The sequence below is a fragment of the Mastigoproctus giganteus genome, chromosome 11, assembly GCF_048544385.1.
Source record: "Mastigoproctus giganteus isolate SK-2022 chromosome 11, ASM4854438v1, whole genome shotgun sequence".
Taxonomy (NCBI): Eukaryota; Metazoa; Arthropoda; class Arachnida; order Uropygi; family Thelyphonidae; genus Mastigoproctus; species Mastigoproctus giganteus.
This window is the reverse complement of record NC_143585.1, coordinates 150,013,132-150,025,532: the sequence shown is the minus strand read 5'-3', so window position 1 is coordinate 150,025,532 and position 12,401 is coordinate 150,013,132. Positions and strand designations below refer to the sequence as shown.

Here is a 12,401-nt window from a genome sequence, read left to right as displayed (position 1 = left end):
TGTCCACTTTCGCATTCATCACTGTTTCTTACTTATATCAAAATGCTAATGGTTCAGCAGTCCCAGTAACTTCAGCCCTATATGCACACATGCTGCAAAATTTTGCAAGAGAGGATCTACACCAAAAAGGAGAACTTACAAAATATCTGGTTTCACCAGAACAGTGCTATACACATACTGCGCACAAACTTTCCACGGAAACTTTAAAGGAAATGTTTCCAAATCACATTATGTCTTGTTTTGATAACATCAATTGGCAATCACGATCAGCCTTATTTTTTAATTTTTATTTCTTTTTATGGGATTTCTTAAAATCCAAAGTCTATGTAAACCACCCATGTACACTTGAGCAATTGAACCCAAACATTCATGGTGAAATGGAAAGAATAACACCCGAAACATTACCCAATATAATGTGTAATGTGAGAATATAAGTAGAGAAAACTGTTTTCAAATGGTGACAGCTATTTAAGAGCCATCACACCCAAACACTGAGGAGGGAAACAAATATGCCTTGATGTATATCATCACACTGTAATAACAATAAATGTATTTCCAATTTGCACAGTAGTCATTTCATTTTTAAAATAGGTAGTTGTTTTTCACCTGATTCAGTACAATGCTTCCAAAATTAAAAAATTGAATAAACATTTGTAAAAGAATAAAAGAAGTTAAACTCATTATGATACGTAGAACATTTCCGTCTGATACTCTCCAGATATTAAAACGAAAACAATTAAAAAACTGAAACTCTTGCATTACAGTAAGATACACACAACTATGGGGATTTTTTGAATACCTTGGTGCAAAGAATACCTTGCTCAAGCTAATGGGAGTGCTGTGACTCAGCCTGTGATTCAGAGGGCAACTGCCCCCTGAATCACAGCCTTTTAAGATGCACTGTTTGCTTGATGTTTGCGGAGCAATCGGGTATGGAACATGATACTGCCATGGGGGATGTCTTTGTGTGTGCACGATGCAAGGAGTGCAAGGAAATTAGGCGACAACTCGGCGTTGTTATGGGCCTATATGAGACCTTGAAGGACAGGTGGATGCCCTTGAAGGAAATAAATTGAGGGGCCCATAAAGCTCTCAGCTGCTCACATCAACGCCAGAGCTTGCACTTGGTCATCTTGCAACACAGAGGCAGCCCCCCAAGGCAGAATGCGCTGGTCCCACAGGAACTAGTAGTTGTTGGTGACTCTATTGTCAGGGAAACGGGGAACATGCTTTGTAAAAAGGATAGGTGGAACAGGACCAGGGTATGTCTGCCAGGGGCAAAGGTTGATGACGTTGTAGAGCAGATATCATCTTAAGGGCACAAAAGGTGATATAGTTGTACACGTTGGCACTAATGATATTAAGAGTAGGAGACCAGCAGAATTACTTAACAAGTACAGGTCACTGTTGAAAAAAAGCCGTGAAGTAGGGTTGAATTTGAAAGTGTCTGCAATTCTGCCCAGACACGATAGGAGGGAGTATATGATGAGAGCCTTGTCGATCAATTCGGCCCTGGAAAGATTGTGCAAGGCTCAAGGGGTAGAATTTTTTTTCAGCCTGGAATGTACTTGTTAACAGGAGAGATTGCTTCTACAGGGATGGGATACACTTAAATAGAAAGGGTGCAAGAATATTTGCTGATGCTATCGAGGCAGTGTTAGATGGGTCGGAAAACTGCTAGCTTGGGGGGAGACAAAGACTAATGGATTAACAGTAGCCACTGGCAGAGGTGAAAGAGATTCTTGCACTGCTTCTATTGGAATGAGCAGAAGCCTGAAAAACAAGATGCAGGATATTTCAGAGACTGCTGAAAGTCATTGCGGTACAAGTAAACACATGGGTTGTGTTAGGGTAGCCAAGAATAGAAACAGGTGCATGTATACTTGCATGTACACCAATGATAGGAGTTTAGTAAATAAATTTGATGAATTTGAGGTATTGCTCAAAACATCAAAGGCAGATATTGTTGGGATATCAGAGCCGTGGTGTCACACAGATATAAGGAATGCAGAACTGGAATTTGGGGAGCACAATGTGTATAGAAAGAATAGACAGGACAGGAGGGGAGGAGGGGTTATGCTATTAGTTAAAAAACACATAAAATCCAAAGAAGTGAAGCCAGTCGACATTGATGGACAGGGCAGTGTTGAGTCAGTTTGGTGTGACATAAGCATAGGTAAATCAAAATTGAGAGTAGGAGTGTGCTATAGGCCTAATGACTCTGATGAGTATAATAAGATACTGTACAGGGAAATAGAATGGGCCAGTACATCAGAGAGTCTTATAATGGGGGATTTTAATTTCCCAGATATTGACTTGTGGGTTGTGGGTTGGTCACTCACACACTAGCAAGGCTTTTGTGAATTTATTGGATGATTGTTTTCTACACCAGCATGTTCGGGAGGCAACTAGAGGGAGTAATACTCTTGATCTGATTATCAGTAGTGATTCTTCATGCATTAGGAATCTGCAGATAAAGGAACCACTGGGTGGCAGTGATCACAGTGTGCTGAAGTGGGATTTACTCAAGGAGGTAACTACCATCAGAGGTAAAGGGAAGGGTTTTTGCTTTTGTAAATGCGACTATGATGGTCTGAGACAGTATTTAAATTCTATACAGTGGGACCAACTGACGATGTTACCAACAGCAAATTCAAAATGGGAAGCATTCAAGGAACTAATCTTGGAAGCTACCAGGCTTTACATACCAACCAAGAAATATTGTTCAGGGTTCAGGCCTAAATGGTTGTCAGATGAACTAATGAGACATATGGCAGAGAAGAAAAATGCATGGGATACATACAAATTAATGGGTGACATGGAAGCCTATGATAGATATAAGTTGGTCTGTAATCAAGTCACAAAGGAGATTAGGCAGGCAAAGGCAGATTATGAGAAATCCTTGGCAAAGGATGCAAAGAAAAACAGAAAAGAGTTCTTTACCTATTTAAACTCAAGAAGGAAAGGGATGAATCAGATTGGTCGACTGGATGTTGATGGTTCAACAGTTGAGGATCCAGCTCAGGTGGCTAACAATCTAAACGAGTATTTTGCACCTACATTTACACATGAGGAGTTATTCAGGAAGGGGAATGTTGTAGGTGAAGTAAACATTGGCAGTGAGCTAGATGATTTTCTAATAACTGAGAGGAAAGTGGAGGAGAAATTGTTGAGGATAAACATAAAAAAGGCACCCGGGGTGGATGGGATCCATCCAGTTATATTAAAGGAGGCAGCAAAGGAAGTAAGCAAACCCCTAGCCATAATTATGAGAGCTTCTTTGGACTCAGGGGAGGTACCCATGGACTGGAGATGTGCAAATGTAACCCCAATTCACAAAGGAGGATCAAAGGCTGACACAAGTAATTATAGACCTTTTAGTTTAACTTCGGTTCCCGGAAAATTAATGGAGGCACTGGTTAAAGAAGCACTACAGGATCATCTGGACAAGAATTCAGTTATAGCTCAGACACAACATGGTTTTGTTAAGGGCAGGTCTTGTCTGACCAATTTGATTGGATACTATGATGTAGTCACAAAAGAACTGGATGCAGGGAATAACTTTGATATTATATATTTGGATCTTAGAAAGGCTTTTGATACTGTTGCGCATGGAAGACTGCTGCACAAATTGGAGAAGTGTGGCATTGGAGGCAAATTGCTGCTATGGATAAAGGGATGGTTGAGTGGCAGAAGACAGAGAGTGGTAATCAATGGACACTGCTCAACGTGGACTAATGTTATTAGTGGAGTTCCTCAGGGTTCAGTGTTGGGTCCATTGTTGTTTTCTGTATTTATAAATGATATTGATGATTGTGTATCAGGCTTAATGTCCAAGTTTGCAGACGATACCAAGCTTGGCAGGGTTGTTAAGGACACTACTGATACTATGCTTCTGCAACAGGATCTGGAAAGGTTGAGCAGATGGGCTGAGAGGTGGCAAATGAAGTTTAACATTGACAAATGTAAAGTACTACATATGGGAAACAGTAACCCCAGATCAACGTATCAACTCTGTGGTACTACGCTGACAGTGGTAGAGAATGAAAAGGACCTGGGGGTAATTGTGCAGGCAGATATGAAGTTCTCTGAGCAGTGCAGACGAGCTGCAAGAGTAGCTCATGGTGTCTTGTCAATGATATACAGGAATTTTTCTAGCAGGGACAGGGATGTGATTATTCCCTTGTATAAGGAATTGGTCAGGCCACACCTTGAGTACTGTATACAGGTCTGGAGGCCTCATTTCAAGAAGGATGTAGAGCTGCTGGAATGAGTACAGAGAAGGGCAACAAGATTAGTGAATGGAACAAAGGGTTGCTCTTACGAAGAAAGGCTTAAGTTTTGCAAATTACAGAGCCTGGAGACTAGGCATCAGCGAGGTGATCTGATAGAGGTGTATAAGGCTTTGAATGGCTTGAGCATGCTCAATGCCGATGGGATTCTTCCTCTTGATCAGAATAATCACCTGAGAGGGCATAAATTCAAATTGAGGAAGGACGGATGTCGGATAGATGTGCGGAAATTTGCCTTTAGCCAGCGGGCAGTTGGTTTGTGGAATAGACTCCCATCGCTTGTTGTTGAAGTTGATAGCCTAAACAAATTTAAGGCTCAGCTAGACAGGTATTTCGAACGAACGGAGGGGTGAAATGGGAGTAGTGGTTGTTTTTTTTTTTTTTTTGGCTGATGCTGAATAAGCTTGCTTTCTTGCATCATATGCCTCTACTAATGCTAATGCTAAAATTACATTAGATTAACAACTAACATACTGCCCAAAGTTACCATATTTTTTTTCTAAAGTATTGCCTTCAAAACAATATCATTCCGAAGTTTGCCAAGGTCAATTTAAATCATAACATTTCAGGTGTTAAGCAACTAGCACTTCCCACATCGCGTAATATAGTTAAGCTTGCCTTAAGATCTCGGTATTATAATAAACAATACCTTTCCCAAGTTAGGAAACTTCGCAACAAATTAAAAAATTATCTGCATCCTAACGATTGGTCTGTATTGAAGACCTCCATAGATTTGCAACGTGAAGCACAGGCCTCAGAAATAAAAAACAGACAGGTTAACAAATTGAATACATCGGGAGGATTAAGACACGTTCATACGAGTTGTAACACATTGTCGCAAGCTTGCGACCAAATGCATACAAGTTTTGTGACGACCCCCCCACAACAAGCACACACTGTCTACCGCAGAATACTTCAGCTAGTTCGCAAACAGTCCCTCATCCGATATATCAACATGTTACAAATCTCTCCTCGTATACACTATTGCAGGACCAGATTTCACCTTTATCCAAAGGATTAAATTACTATTTACCACCTCGAAAACTATCTAAAAACCAGTTCGTAATTGATATTGAATTTGGACATCGTAATGTTCCACAAAAAGATTTATTTATTCAACAAGTTAACCAGGTGGTAAATAACATAAAAGAAACGTGACTTCCTAAATTGAATACACGTGACAGTTCGGCTTTTTGTGAACTTCAGGAAAATAAAGACATTGTTATTCAGAGGGCTGCTAAAGGAGATATGGTGGTAATACTCAATTAACCCCAGGGGCTCATATCTGGTGAGTATGGGCTTGGCACACCCAGGGTCCTGAGCTGGATATAATCATTCTTCGCTTTCTTGATGGTCCCCCCCCCCTCTGTCTCTCTGTAATATAGTTTTGTTTTTTTTCTTTTTTGTCTAGTGCAGCATAAGCCTCAGGCTTCCTTGTACCCTATGGTTAATAATAATAATAATAATAACCTGATTATATTAATAAGTTGGAGTCAGTTGTATTAGTAGATAACTCCACTTATCTTGAAGTAGATCCAGCACTATTTACCAATTTGGTCAATCAATACAAATAAAATGTTAATTGTCTCCTACAGAAACTTGCCATTTTCGTCCTTAGTCACACACGTATATAGCATTATAAAACCCTTTAGACAGGAGATAGAATTTGGATTAAGAACTACGATACATTATTTAACAAACTTAAGGACTGTAGACATGGCGACAATGACAATTTATTCTCACTAAGTGTTACCTCGTTATATACGAATGTAAACATTAAATACAAATTAGATATTCTTTGGAATAGGTTAAATAATAACTCGATACCCATTAATTATACGAAGTTTCCTCTTACGGAAATTTTTCACTTAATTAAACGCTTAGTCGAAGAAAACCATATCCACCTTTCGAGACAAAATATACAAACAAATTTTTGGTTTGTCAATGGGATTAAGTCTGATATCGGAGATTGGCCTAATATCAGAGATCTACCTCCCATCGATTGAATTACACATTTGACGTCTTTTTTACCCCCATATCACATACTATGGGAGATATTTAGACGATGTTCTAGTCATTACCGATAGTAGCACTAACCAAGACATTTTACGTTTGTTTAATAATATTCATTCTAGACTCAAATTTACATTGGAGAGGGAGAACACGGATACTAAGTCATTAACTTTTCTAAATTTCACGCTTAATAGAGATGCGAATAAAATCCAACTTAACATCTATCGTAAACCTACAAACACCAGTATGCTTCTCCATTATAACAGCTATCACCCGTTCACCTACAAAAGATCGATTATCTTTAATCAATTTCTCAATGCTTATAAATTTTCAACGACAGAATCTGCTTTGGGCTCAGAAATACAAATATTAACTAGAAGATTCTTGAACAGGGGTTACCCATTTGCTACAATAGACAGAATTAGGGTGCAAGCTAAGGATACAATACAAAAACAAATACACCAACCAACAATAGTAATATCAAAAAATACTTTATTTATGTCCCAAATAACAGATCCTTTAAAGATACCGAATTTAAAATTGTAGCCATGTCAGGGGGCTCACATTTGGTGAGTATGGGTGAGTATGCAGCATAAGCCCCAGACTTCCTTGCACCATAGGGCTAATAATAATAATATGAAAATTACACACTAAACTGAACAATCGCTCAGTCCTTTCCTCGTTCGCAACACAAATGACCTAGTACACAACATTTCTTGCGGTGATTGCGACTCGCTTATCAGGAGTTCTTCACGGTTTCCTCTGAATTTGCATGTTAATCAACATGTGGCCTCAGTTCGTGCTTCTTGTTCGCAGCGTCAGAATTAGCCTTTCATGCCGTAAATGAAAAACATACTTTTTTATTTAACGAGGCCAAAATACTTAGTGAATAACGTAATCATACGAGATTATTAATTGCAGAAACAGTCGAAATTAAATTACATGAGAATTCTATTAATGTTCGCCAGCCATATCTAATCTCTGACTCGTGGTCATTTACGCGCATGCGCAAAGAATCCTTATTTAAGTTCCATGCTCACCTCTATTCGGCAATTTTCATTCCTGTGATCTTGCCATACGGTCGAAAAGCATTGTCAGCTTCAGGAAGGAAAATTGTTTTGCAATATTTTTTAGTTAAATTGATTTTTAATTGTGTTCATTTGATTTTTAATTAATGTTAATTATTTCTTACTGTAATGTAAGATTTTCGATTTTTTAATCGTTTTAGTTTTAATTTCTGGAGAGTATCATACGGAAGTGCTCTACGTATCATATTAAGGTAAACTTCTTTTATTCTTTTACAAATATTGATATCAACATAGAACATATTGAGCATTATAGCTTTGGTTCATACTATCAAACTGAATAAACATATATCCAAGATAGTGTGCCTATTTGAAATCACTGGATTGTTGCACATATTTCAAATTGTTGCACAACTGAACAGAATAATTATAACAATGCCAGAAATTTGATAGCATGAACCAGAGCTATAATGCTCAGTACGTTCTATGTTGATATCAATATTTGTAAAAGAATAAGACAAGTTTACCTCAATATGATACGTAGAACACTTCCGTATGATACTCTCCAGAAATTAAAACAAAAACAATTAAAAATGCGAAAATCTTAAATTACAGTAAGAAATAATTAAAAATCAAATGAACACAATTAAAAATCAATTTAACGCAATTAAAAATTAAGTAACAAGTTAATTGAACGAAGAAAAGGAAGGAAAATAGTTTTGCAATTTTTTTCATTAAATCACATTTACTTTATTTTTTACTTAATTTTTAATTATTGTTTATTATTTCTTATTGTAATGTTATATTTTAAATTTTTTAATTGTTTTCATTTTAATTTCTGGAGAGTATCATATGGAAGTGTGCTACATATCATACTGAGGTAAACTTCTCTTATTCTTTTACAACTATGTCAGAAATAACCTCACGCATGAACGTATAAAGAGTCAATTCAAAAGAATTTATATCTTATCAAACAGAATAATTTAAAGACACAAAAGTTAAAGAGTCAATTCAAAAGAATTTATATCTTATCAAACAGATAAGATGTAAATACTGTTGAAAATCAAGAAGTATTTACTAACTTAGACTTGAACATTCCATCAATACCAATACTATAACAATAATTATACAGTAATTTGTGAACTAAAGCAAAAGTTCAATGTAACAGCATTCTTGCTGTGTGGACAATGATGTTATTACCAATTTTCCTTCCCCCTTCTACAGTATAGGTTTTAATAAAAAAGGAATTTTATGACAGGCATGAATATCTATATTAATTGAGTTGGTTTATATTAATATCTTTTGAATATAACCTGGTTTAATTAATACAGATAAAAACACATTTTTAAAGGAATAACATGTTTTCAATCATAAATATATAGGTTTTTTTTTTTTTTTTTTTTTTATGTGAACCCCAAACACGAGAGGTATTAGAACCTATAGTACTTAGTACCGTGCTTGGGTGGGAGGTTGAGAGGACGAAAGAAGATATTTGTTGACATTGGACTTGAACTTCTGTAGACTGCAATTTTCAGGAAATACGTATGAAGGAAGGTTGTTCCAGAAAACGGTAGTTGAATGAATAAATGAGAAAAATGAAAAGTTGGTTCTGTGGGTTTGAAGTTGGACAGTAAATGGGTGGTGGCACGTGTTCGGACTGTTTTGAAAGACAGAGCGGGAATTATAGAAGCCAATTCAGAAGAACAGTGCCCAGGGAAGTATCTGTAGAAGAGGCATGCAGCAGAAACAGTACGTCTCTGAGAAAGTGAGTGAGACTCTGTTAGAGATGAATCATTAATTAACCGAACTGCCCTCTTCTGAATGGAATCAAGAAGCCTGAGAGAGGTTTTGGGGGAACCACCCCAGATGTGGGAACAATATTCCATGGCAGGGTGGATTTGCGATTTATACAGAGTGAGCAGCTGTTTGGAAGAAAAGTAATGCCAAGAGCGAAAGAGAAAACCAAGTTTTTTAGATGCAGAGGAAGCAATATTTGTAATGTGCTTGTGCCACGAGAGATTAGAAGTCAGGGTAATCCCAAAAAGAGATATATCATTTTGCCTAGAAATCGGAGTGTCACTAAAGATAAGCATAGGAGCAGAAGAATCCTTTTTTGCGAGATATAAGACAAGACTGAGTTTCAGAAGGGTTGAAATCAACTAAGTTGTCTTTGCCCCACTGGAGAATTACCTGAAGATCGGCATTTGAGGAATTGGTAGCAGATTTTCGAGAAGTTGAAGCCGATTGAGCAGGACAAGGTTTCTCAAAATGGAAAGTGGAATGCAATATGCTATCATCGGCAAAACTATGGATAGGATTTCCAGTCAATGGAAGAAGGTCATTAATATACAAGAAGAAAAGAGTGGGGGAAAGAACTGAAACTTGGGGGACACCGGCATTAGTGGAAAAGTTAGAAGACAGAGAGCCATCTACCATCACCCTCAGTGAGCGATCAGAGAGAAAACTGGATAACCAATTACTAAAAACAGTTGGCAAACCATAAGATGGAATCTTGTTTAGAAGACCTTTATGCCAAACATGATCAAAAGCCTTTGAGATGTCAAGAGCAACTACTTGTGTTTCACCGAACCTTTCCATTGAATTAGTCCATAAATGGGTAACATAAGCCAGAATATCACCAGTGGATCGACACTGGCGGAATCCATACTGGCGATCGTTGATCAGACGGAAGGTTTCTAGGTAGTTTAAGAGTTGGCGGTTAATTGATTTCTCCATTACTTTAGAAAGAGTAGAAGTAATTGCAATGGGACGATAATTGGATGGGAGGGATTTGTCACCCTTTTTAGGAACTGGCTGGATATGAGCAAATTTCCAAGCAGAAGGAAAAACACCTTTGGAATAATAAAGTGAAAAAAAGGCGGGAAAGAATAGGAGTAAGTTCAGGAGCACAGGTTTTGAGAACAAGTGGAGAAATACCATCAGGACCTGGTGCTTTCTTAGCATCAAGATTCATCAAAATCCTTCTGATATCCTTTTGACGGAAGACCACAGGAGGCATTGAATGGAGTGTGTTGGGAATGATGGGAGGTGTTTTACCAAGATCATTAATACATGAGCTGGAAGAAAAATGGGATGCTAGCAGGTCAGCTTTATCCTTGGCTGAAGTGACAACAGAACCATCTGGTTTGGACAGAGGTGGGAGCAGAGATGGGCAAAAGTTCCGGCCAATAGCTTTGGCAAGAGACCAGAATGCTCGGCTACCATTAGGGCAAGAAGCAAGTTTTCTACTCTTAGCCTGTTCAAACTCTAGTTTGGACTGATTAATAACTGCTTTACAATTGTTGCAAGCTTTGGTGTAGGCAGAAAATGAAACTGAAGAATTAGAAACAAGCCAATTACGATATGCAACAGTCTTCTCTTGAACAGCCTTAGCACATTTATTGGAAAACCAAGGTTTAGATAAAGGACGAGATTTTAAAGTCGAGTGTGGGATAAAGGATTCCATTCCTGCAAGAATAATTTCACTAACACGATCTGAGCAAACCTTGACATCAGAAGTTTTGAAACAGTAATCCGACCAAGGAAAAGAAGAAAAGAAGTCTTGCAGGTCATCCCATTTTGCATTCTTGTAATGCCAAACAACACGAGGTTGGGAATAGCCATGAGATTAAGGTTCCATTGGAGAAGAGACAATCACCAAGTTGTGATCTGAAGTGCCTAAAGGACCTCTCACTTCGACCGTGTACTTAGAAGGGTTGTTTGTGAGAAAAAGATCAAGCATATTGGCTGTATGATTAGGATTGTCCAGTATTCTTGTAGGTAAATGAACAATCTGTGCTAGGTCATTAGTAATTGCAAAAGCCTCAGCATCTCGACCTGCTGGGTCGGTGTGACTAGAAAATGGAAGCCAGCTGGAATTGTGAACATTAAAATCACCAAGGAAAATTACCTCACCGTTAGGAAAGTTGGACTGGAGAAAGTCAAGTTGCAAAGAGAGGAAGTCAAAGAGCTCCAAGTGATTAGTTGAGTTGGGAGAACGGTAGAGACAACAGATGAATTTGACACAATGAGGTAGAGAGATTTTAAGCCAGAGAAGATCAAAGAGAGGAGATTCCAAATTGATAAGTCTCTGACAGGGAATATCAGAACGGGCATACGCACAAGTACCACCTTTGAGGCGAAAGGAATCATACAGCGAATAATTTGGGCATCTGAGATGAGCAGTAGTTGAATCAACCGATAACTGGGATTCTGTCAGAAAAAGTACATGGGGTTTGGCAGACTGCAAGTGGAAATGGACATCGTTGAGATTAGAATTGAGACCACGTATATTTTTGAAATGAATTAGGAAGTTACACATAAGCAAAGACATCTAGTACACAGTCATTTGCACATTTACCTTCAATTCATCCTATATAACTAAGCCATTTAATTTTCTTTCTAATAATAATAACTGCAAATTATAAGGAGGATAAAAAAAAAAAGTGTGCATGTGTGTGTTCACTTCCTGCTACTAAGACACAAAACAGCAAGCTTTTTTGTTATAAGTTTGAAGAAGATTCAATAAAATTAGACTGAGGAATGAGGAAGCATTGGGACTTTCTGTTACAGGAAGCGAACCATCCCAAATTCTAATGAATCTCATTCAATAGGACATGCTTGTTTGTTATTTGGTTTTTAGGAGCATTAGCAACTAAGGCCATACTCCTCCGGGGATATCCGGTGGTCATTCCCTGACCTTTCCGCATCCTCTGTATTTTGTGGTCACGGGCTCGAACCCTGGTCTAATCAAGAAGCATGTTCTACGCACTGCTGCTCCTGCCCACCTGGCTAATTAGGACATGTAGCCCTTCTTTCAGTATAACAGGATGCATACTATCCACCTCTAGAGCTTACTTGTCCCTCAACTTCTGCAGTTTTCCTAATAGATTCTTCTCAAAGACCACTACATATCACTTACTTCATGAGAATTTTGGCTCTTGGGCACCGAATCATGTCAAAAAATATATTCAGACTAAATTTGATATGCATAAGCAATATGCATATCAATTTTCAAATTTGATATGCATATTGCTTATGCATATCAAATTTGAAAATATGAGAGCAGACA

At 38.0% G+C, this 12,401-nt stretch overlaps 1 protein-coding gene across 1 annotated transcript in view; it reads right to left on the bottom strand.

Moving 5' to 3' along the window:
• The window catches only part of SMC2 (structural maintenance of chromosomes 2), a 640,522-nt gene that overhangs the window by 455,192 nt on the left and 172,929 nt on the right, over positions 1-12,401 (bottom strand). The gene's annotated exons all lie outside the window — the stretch shown is intronic.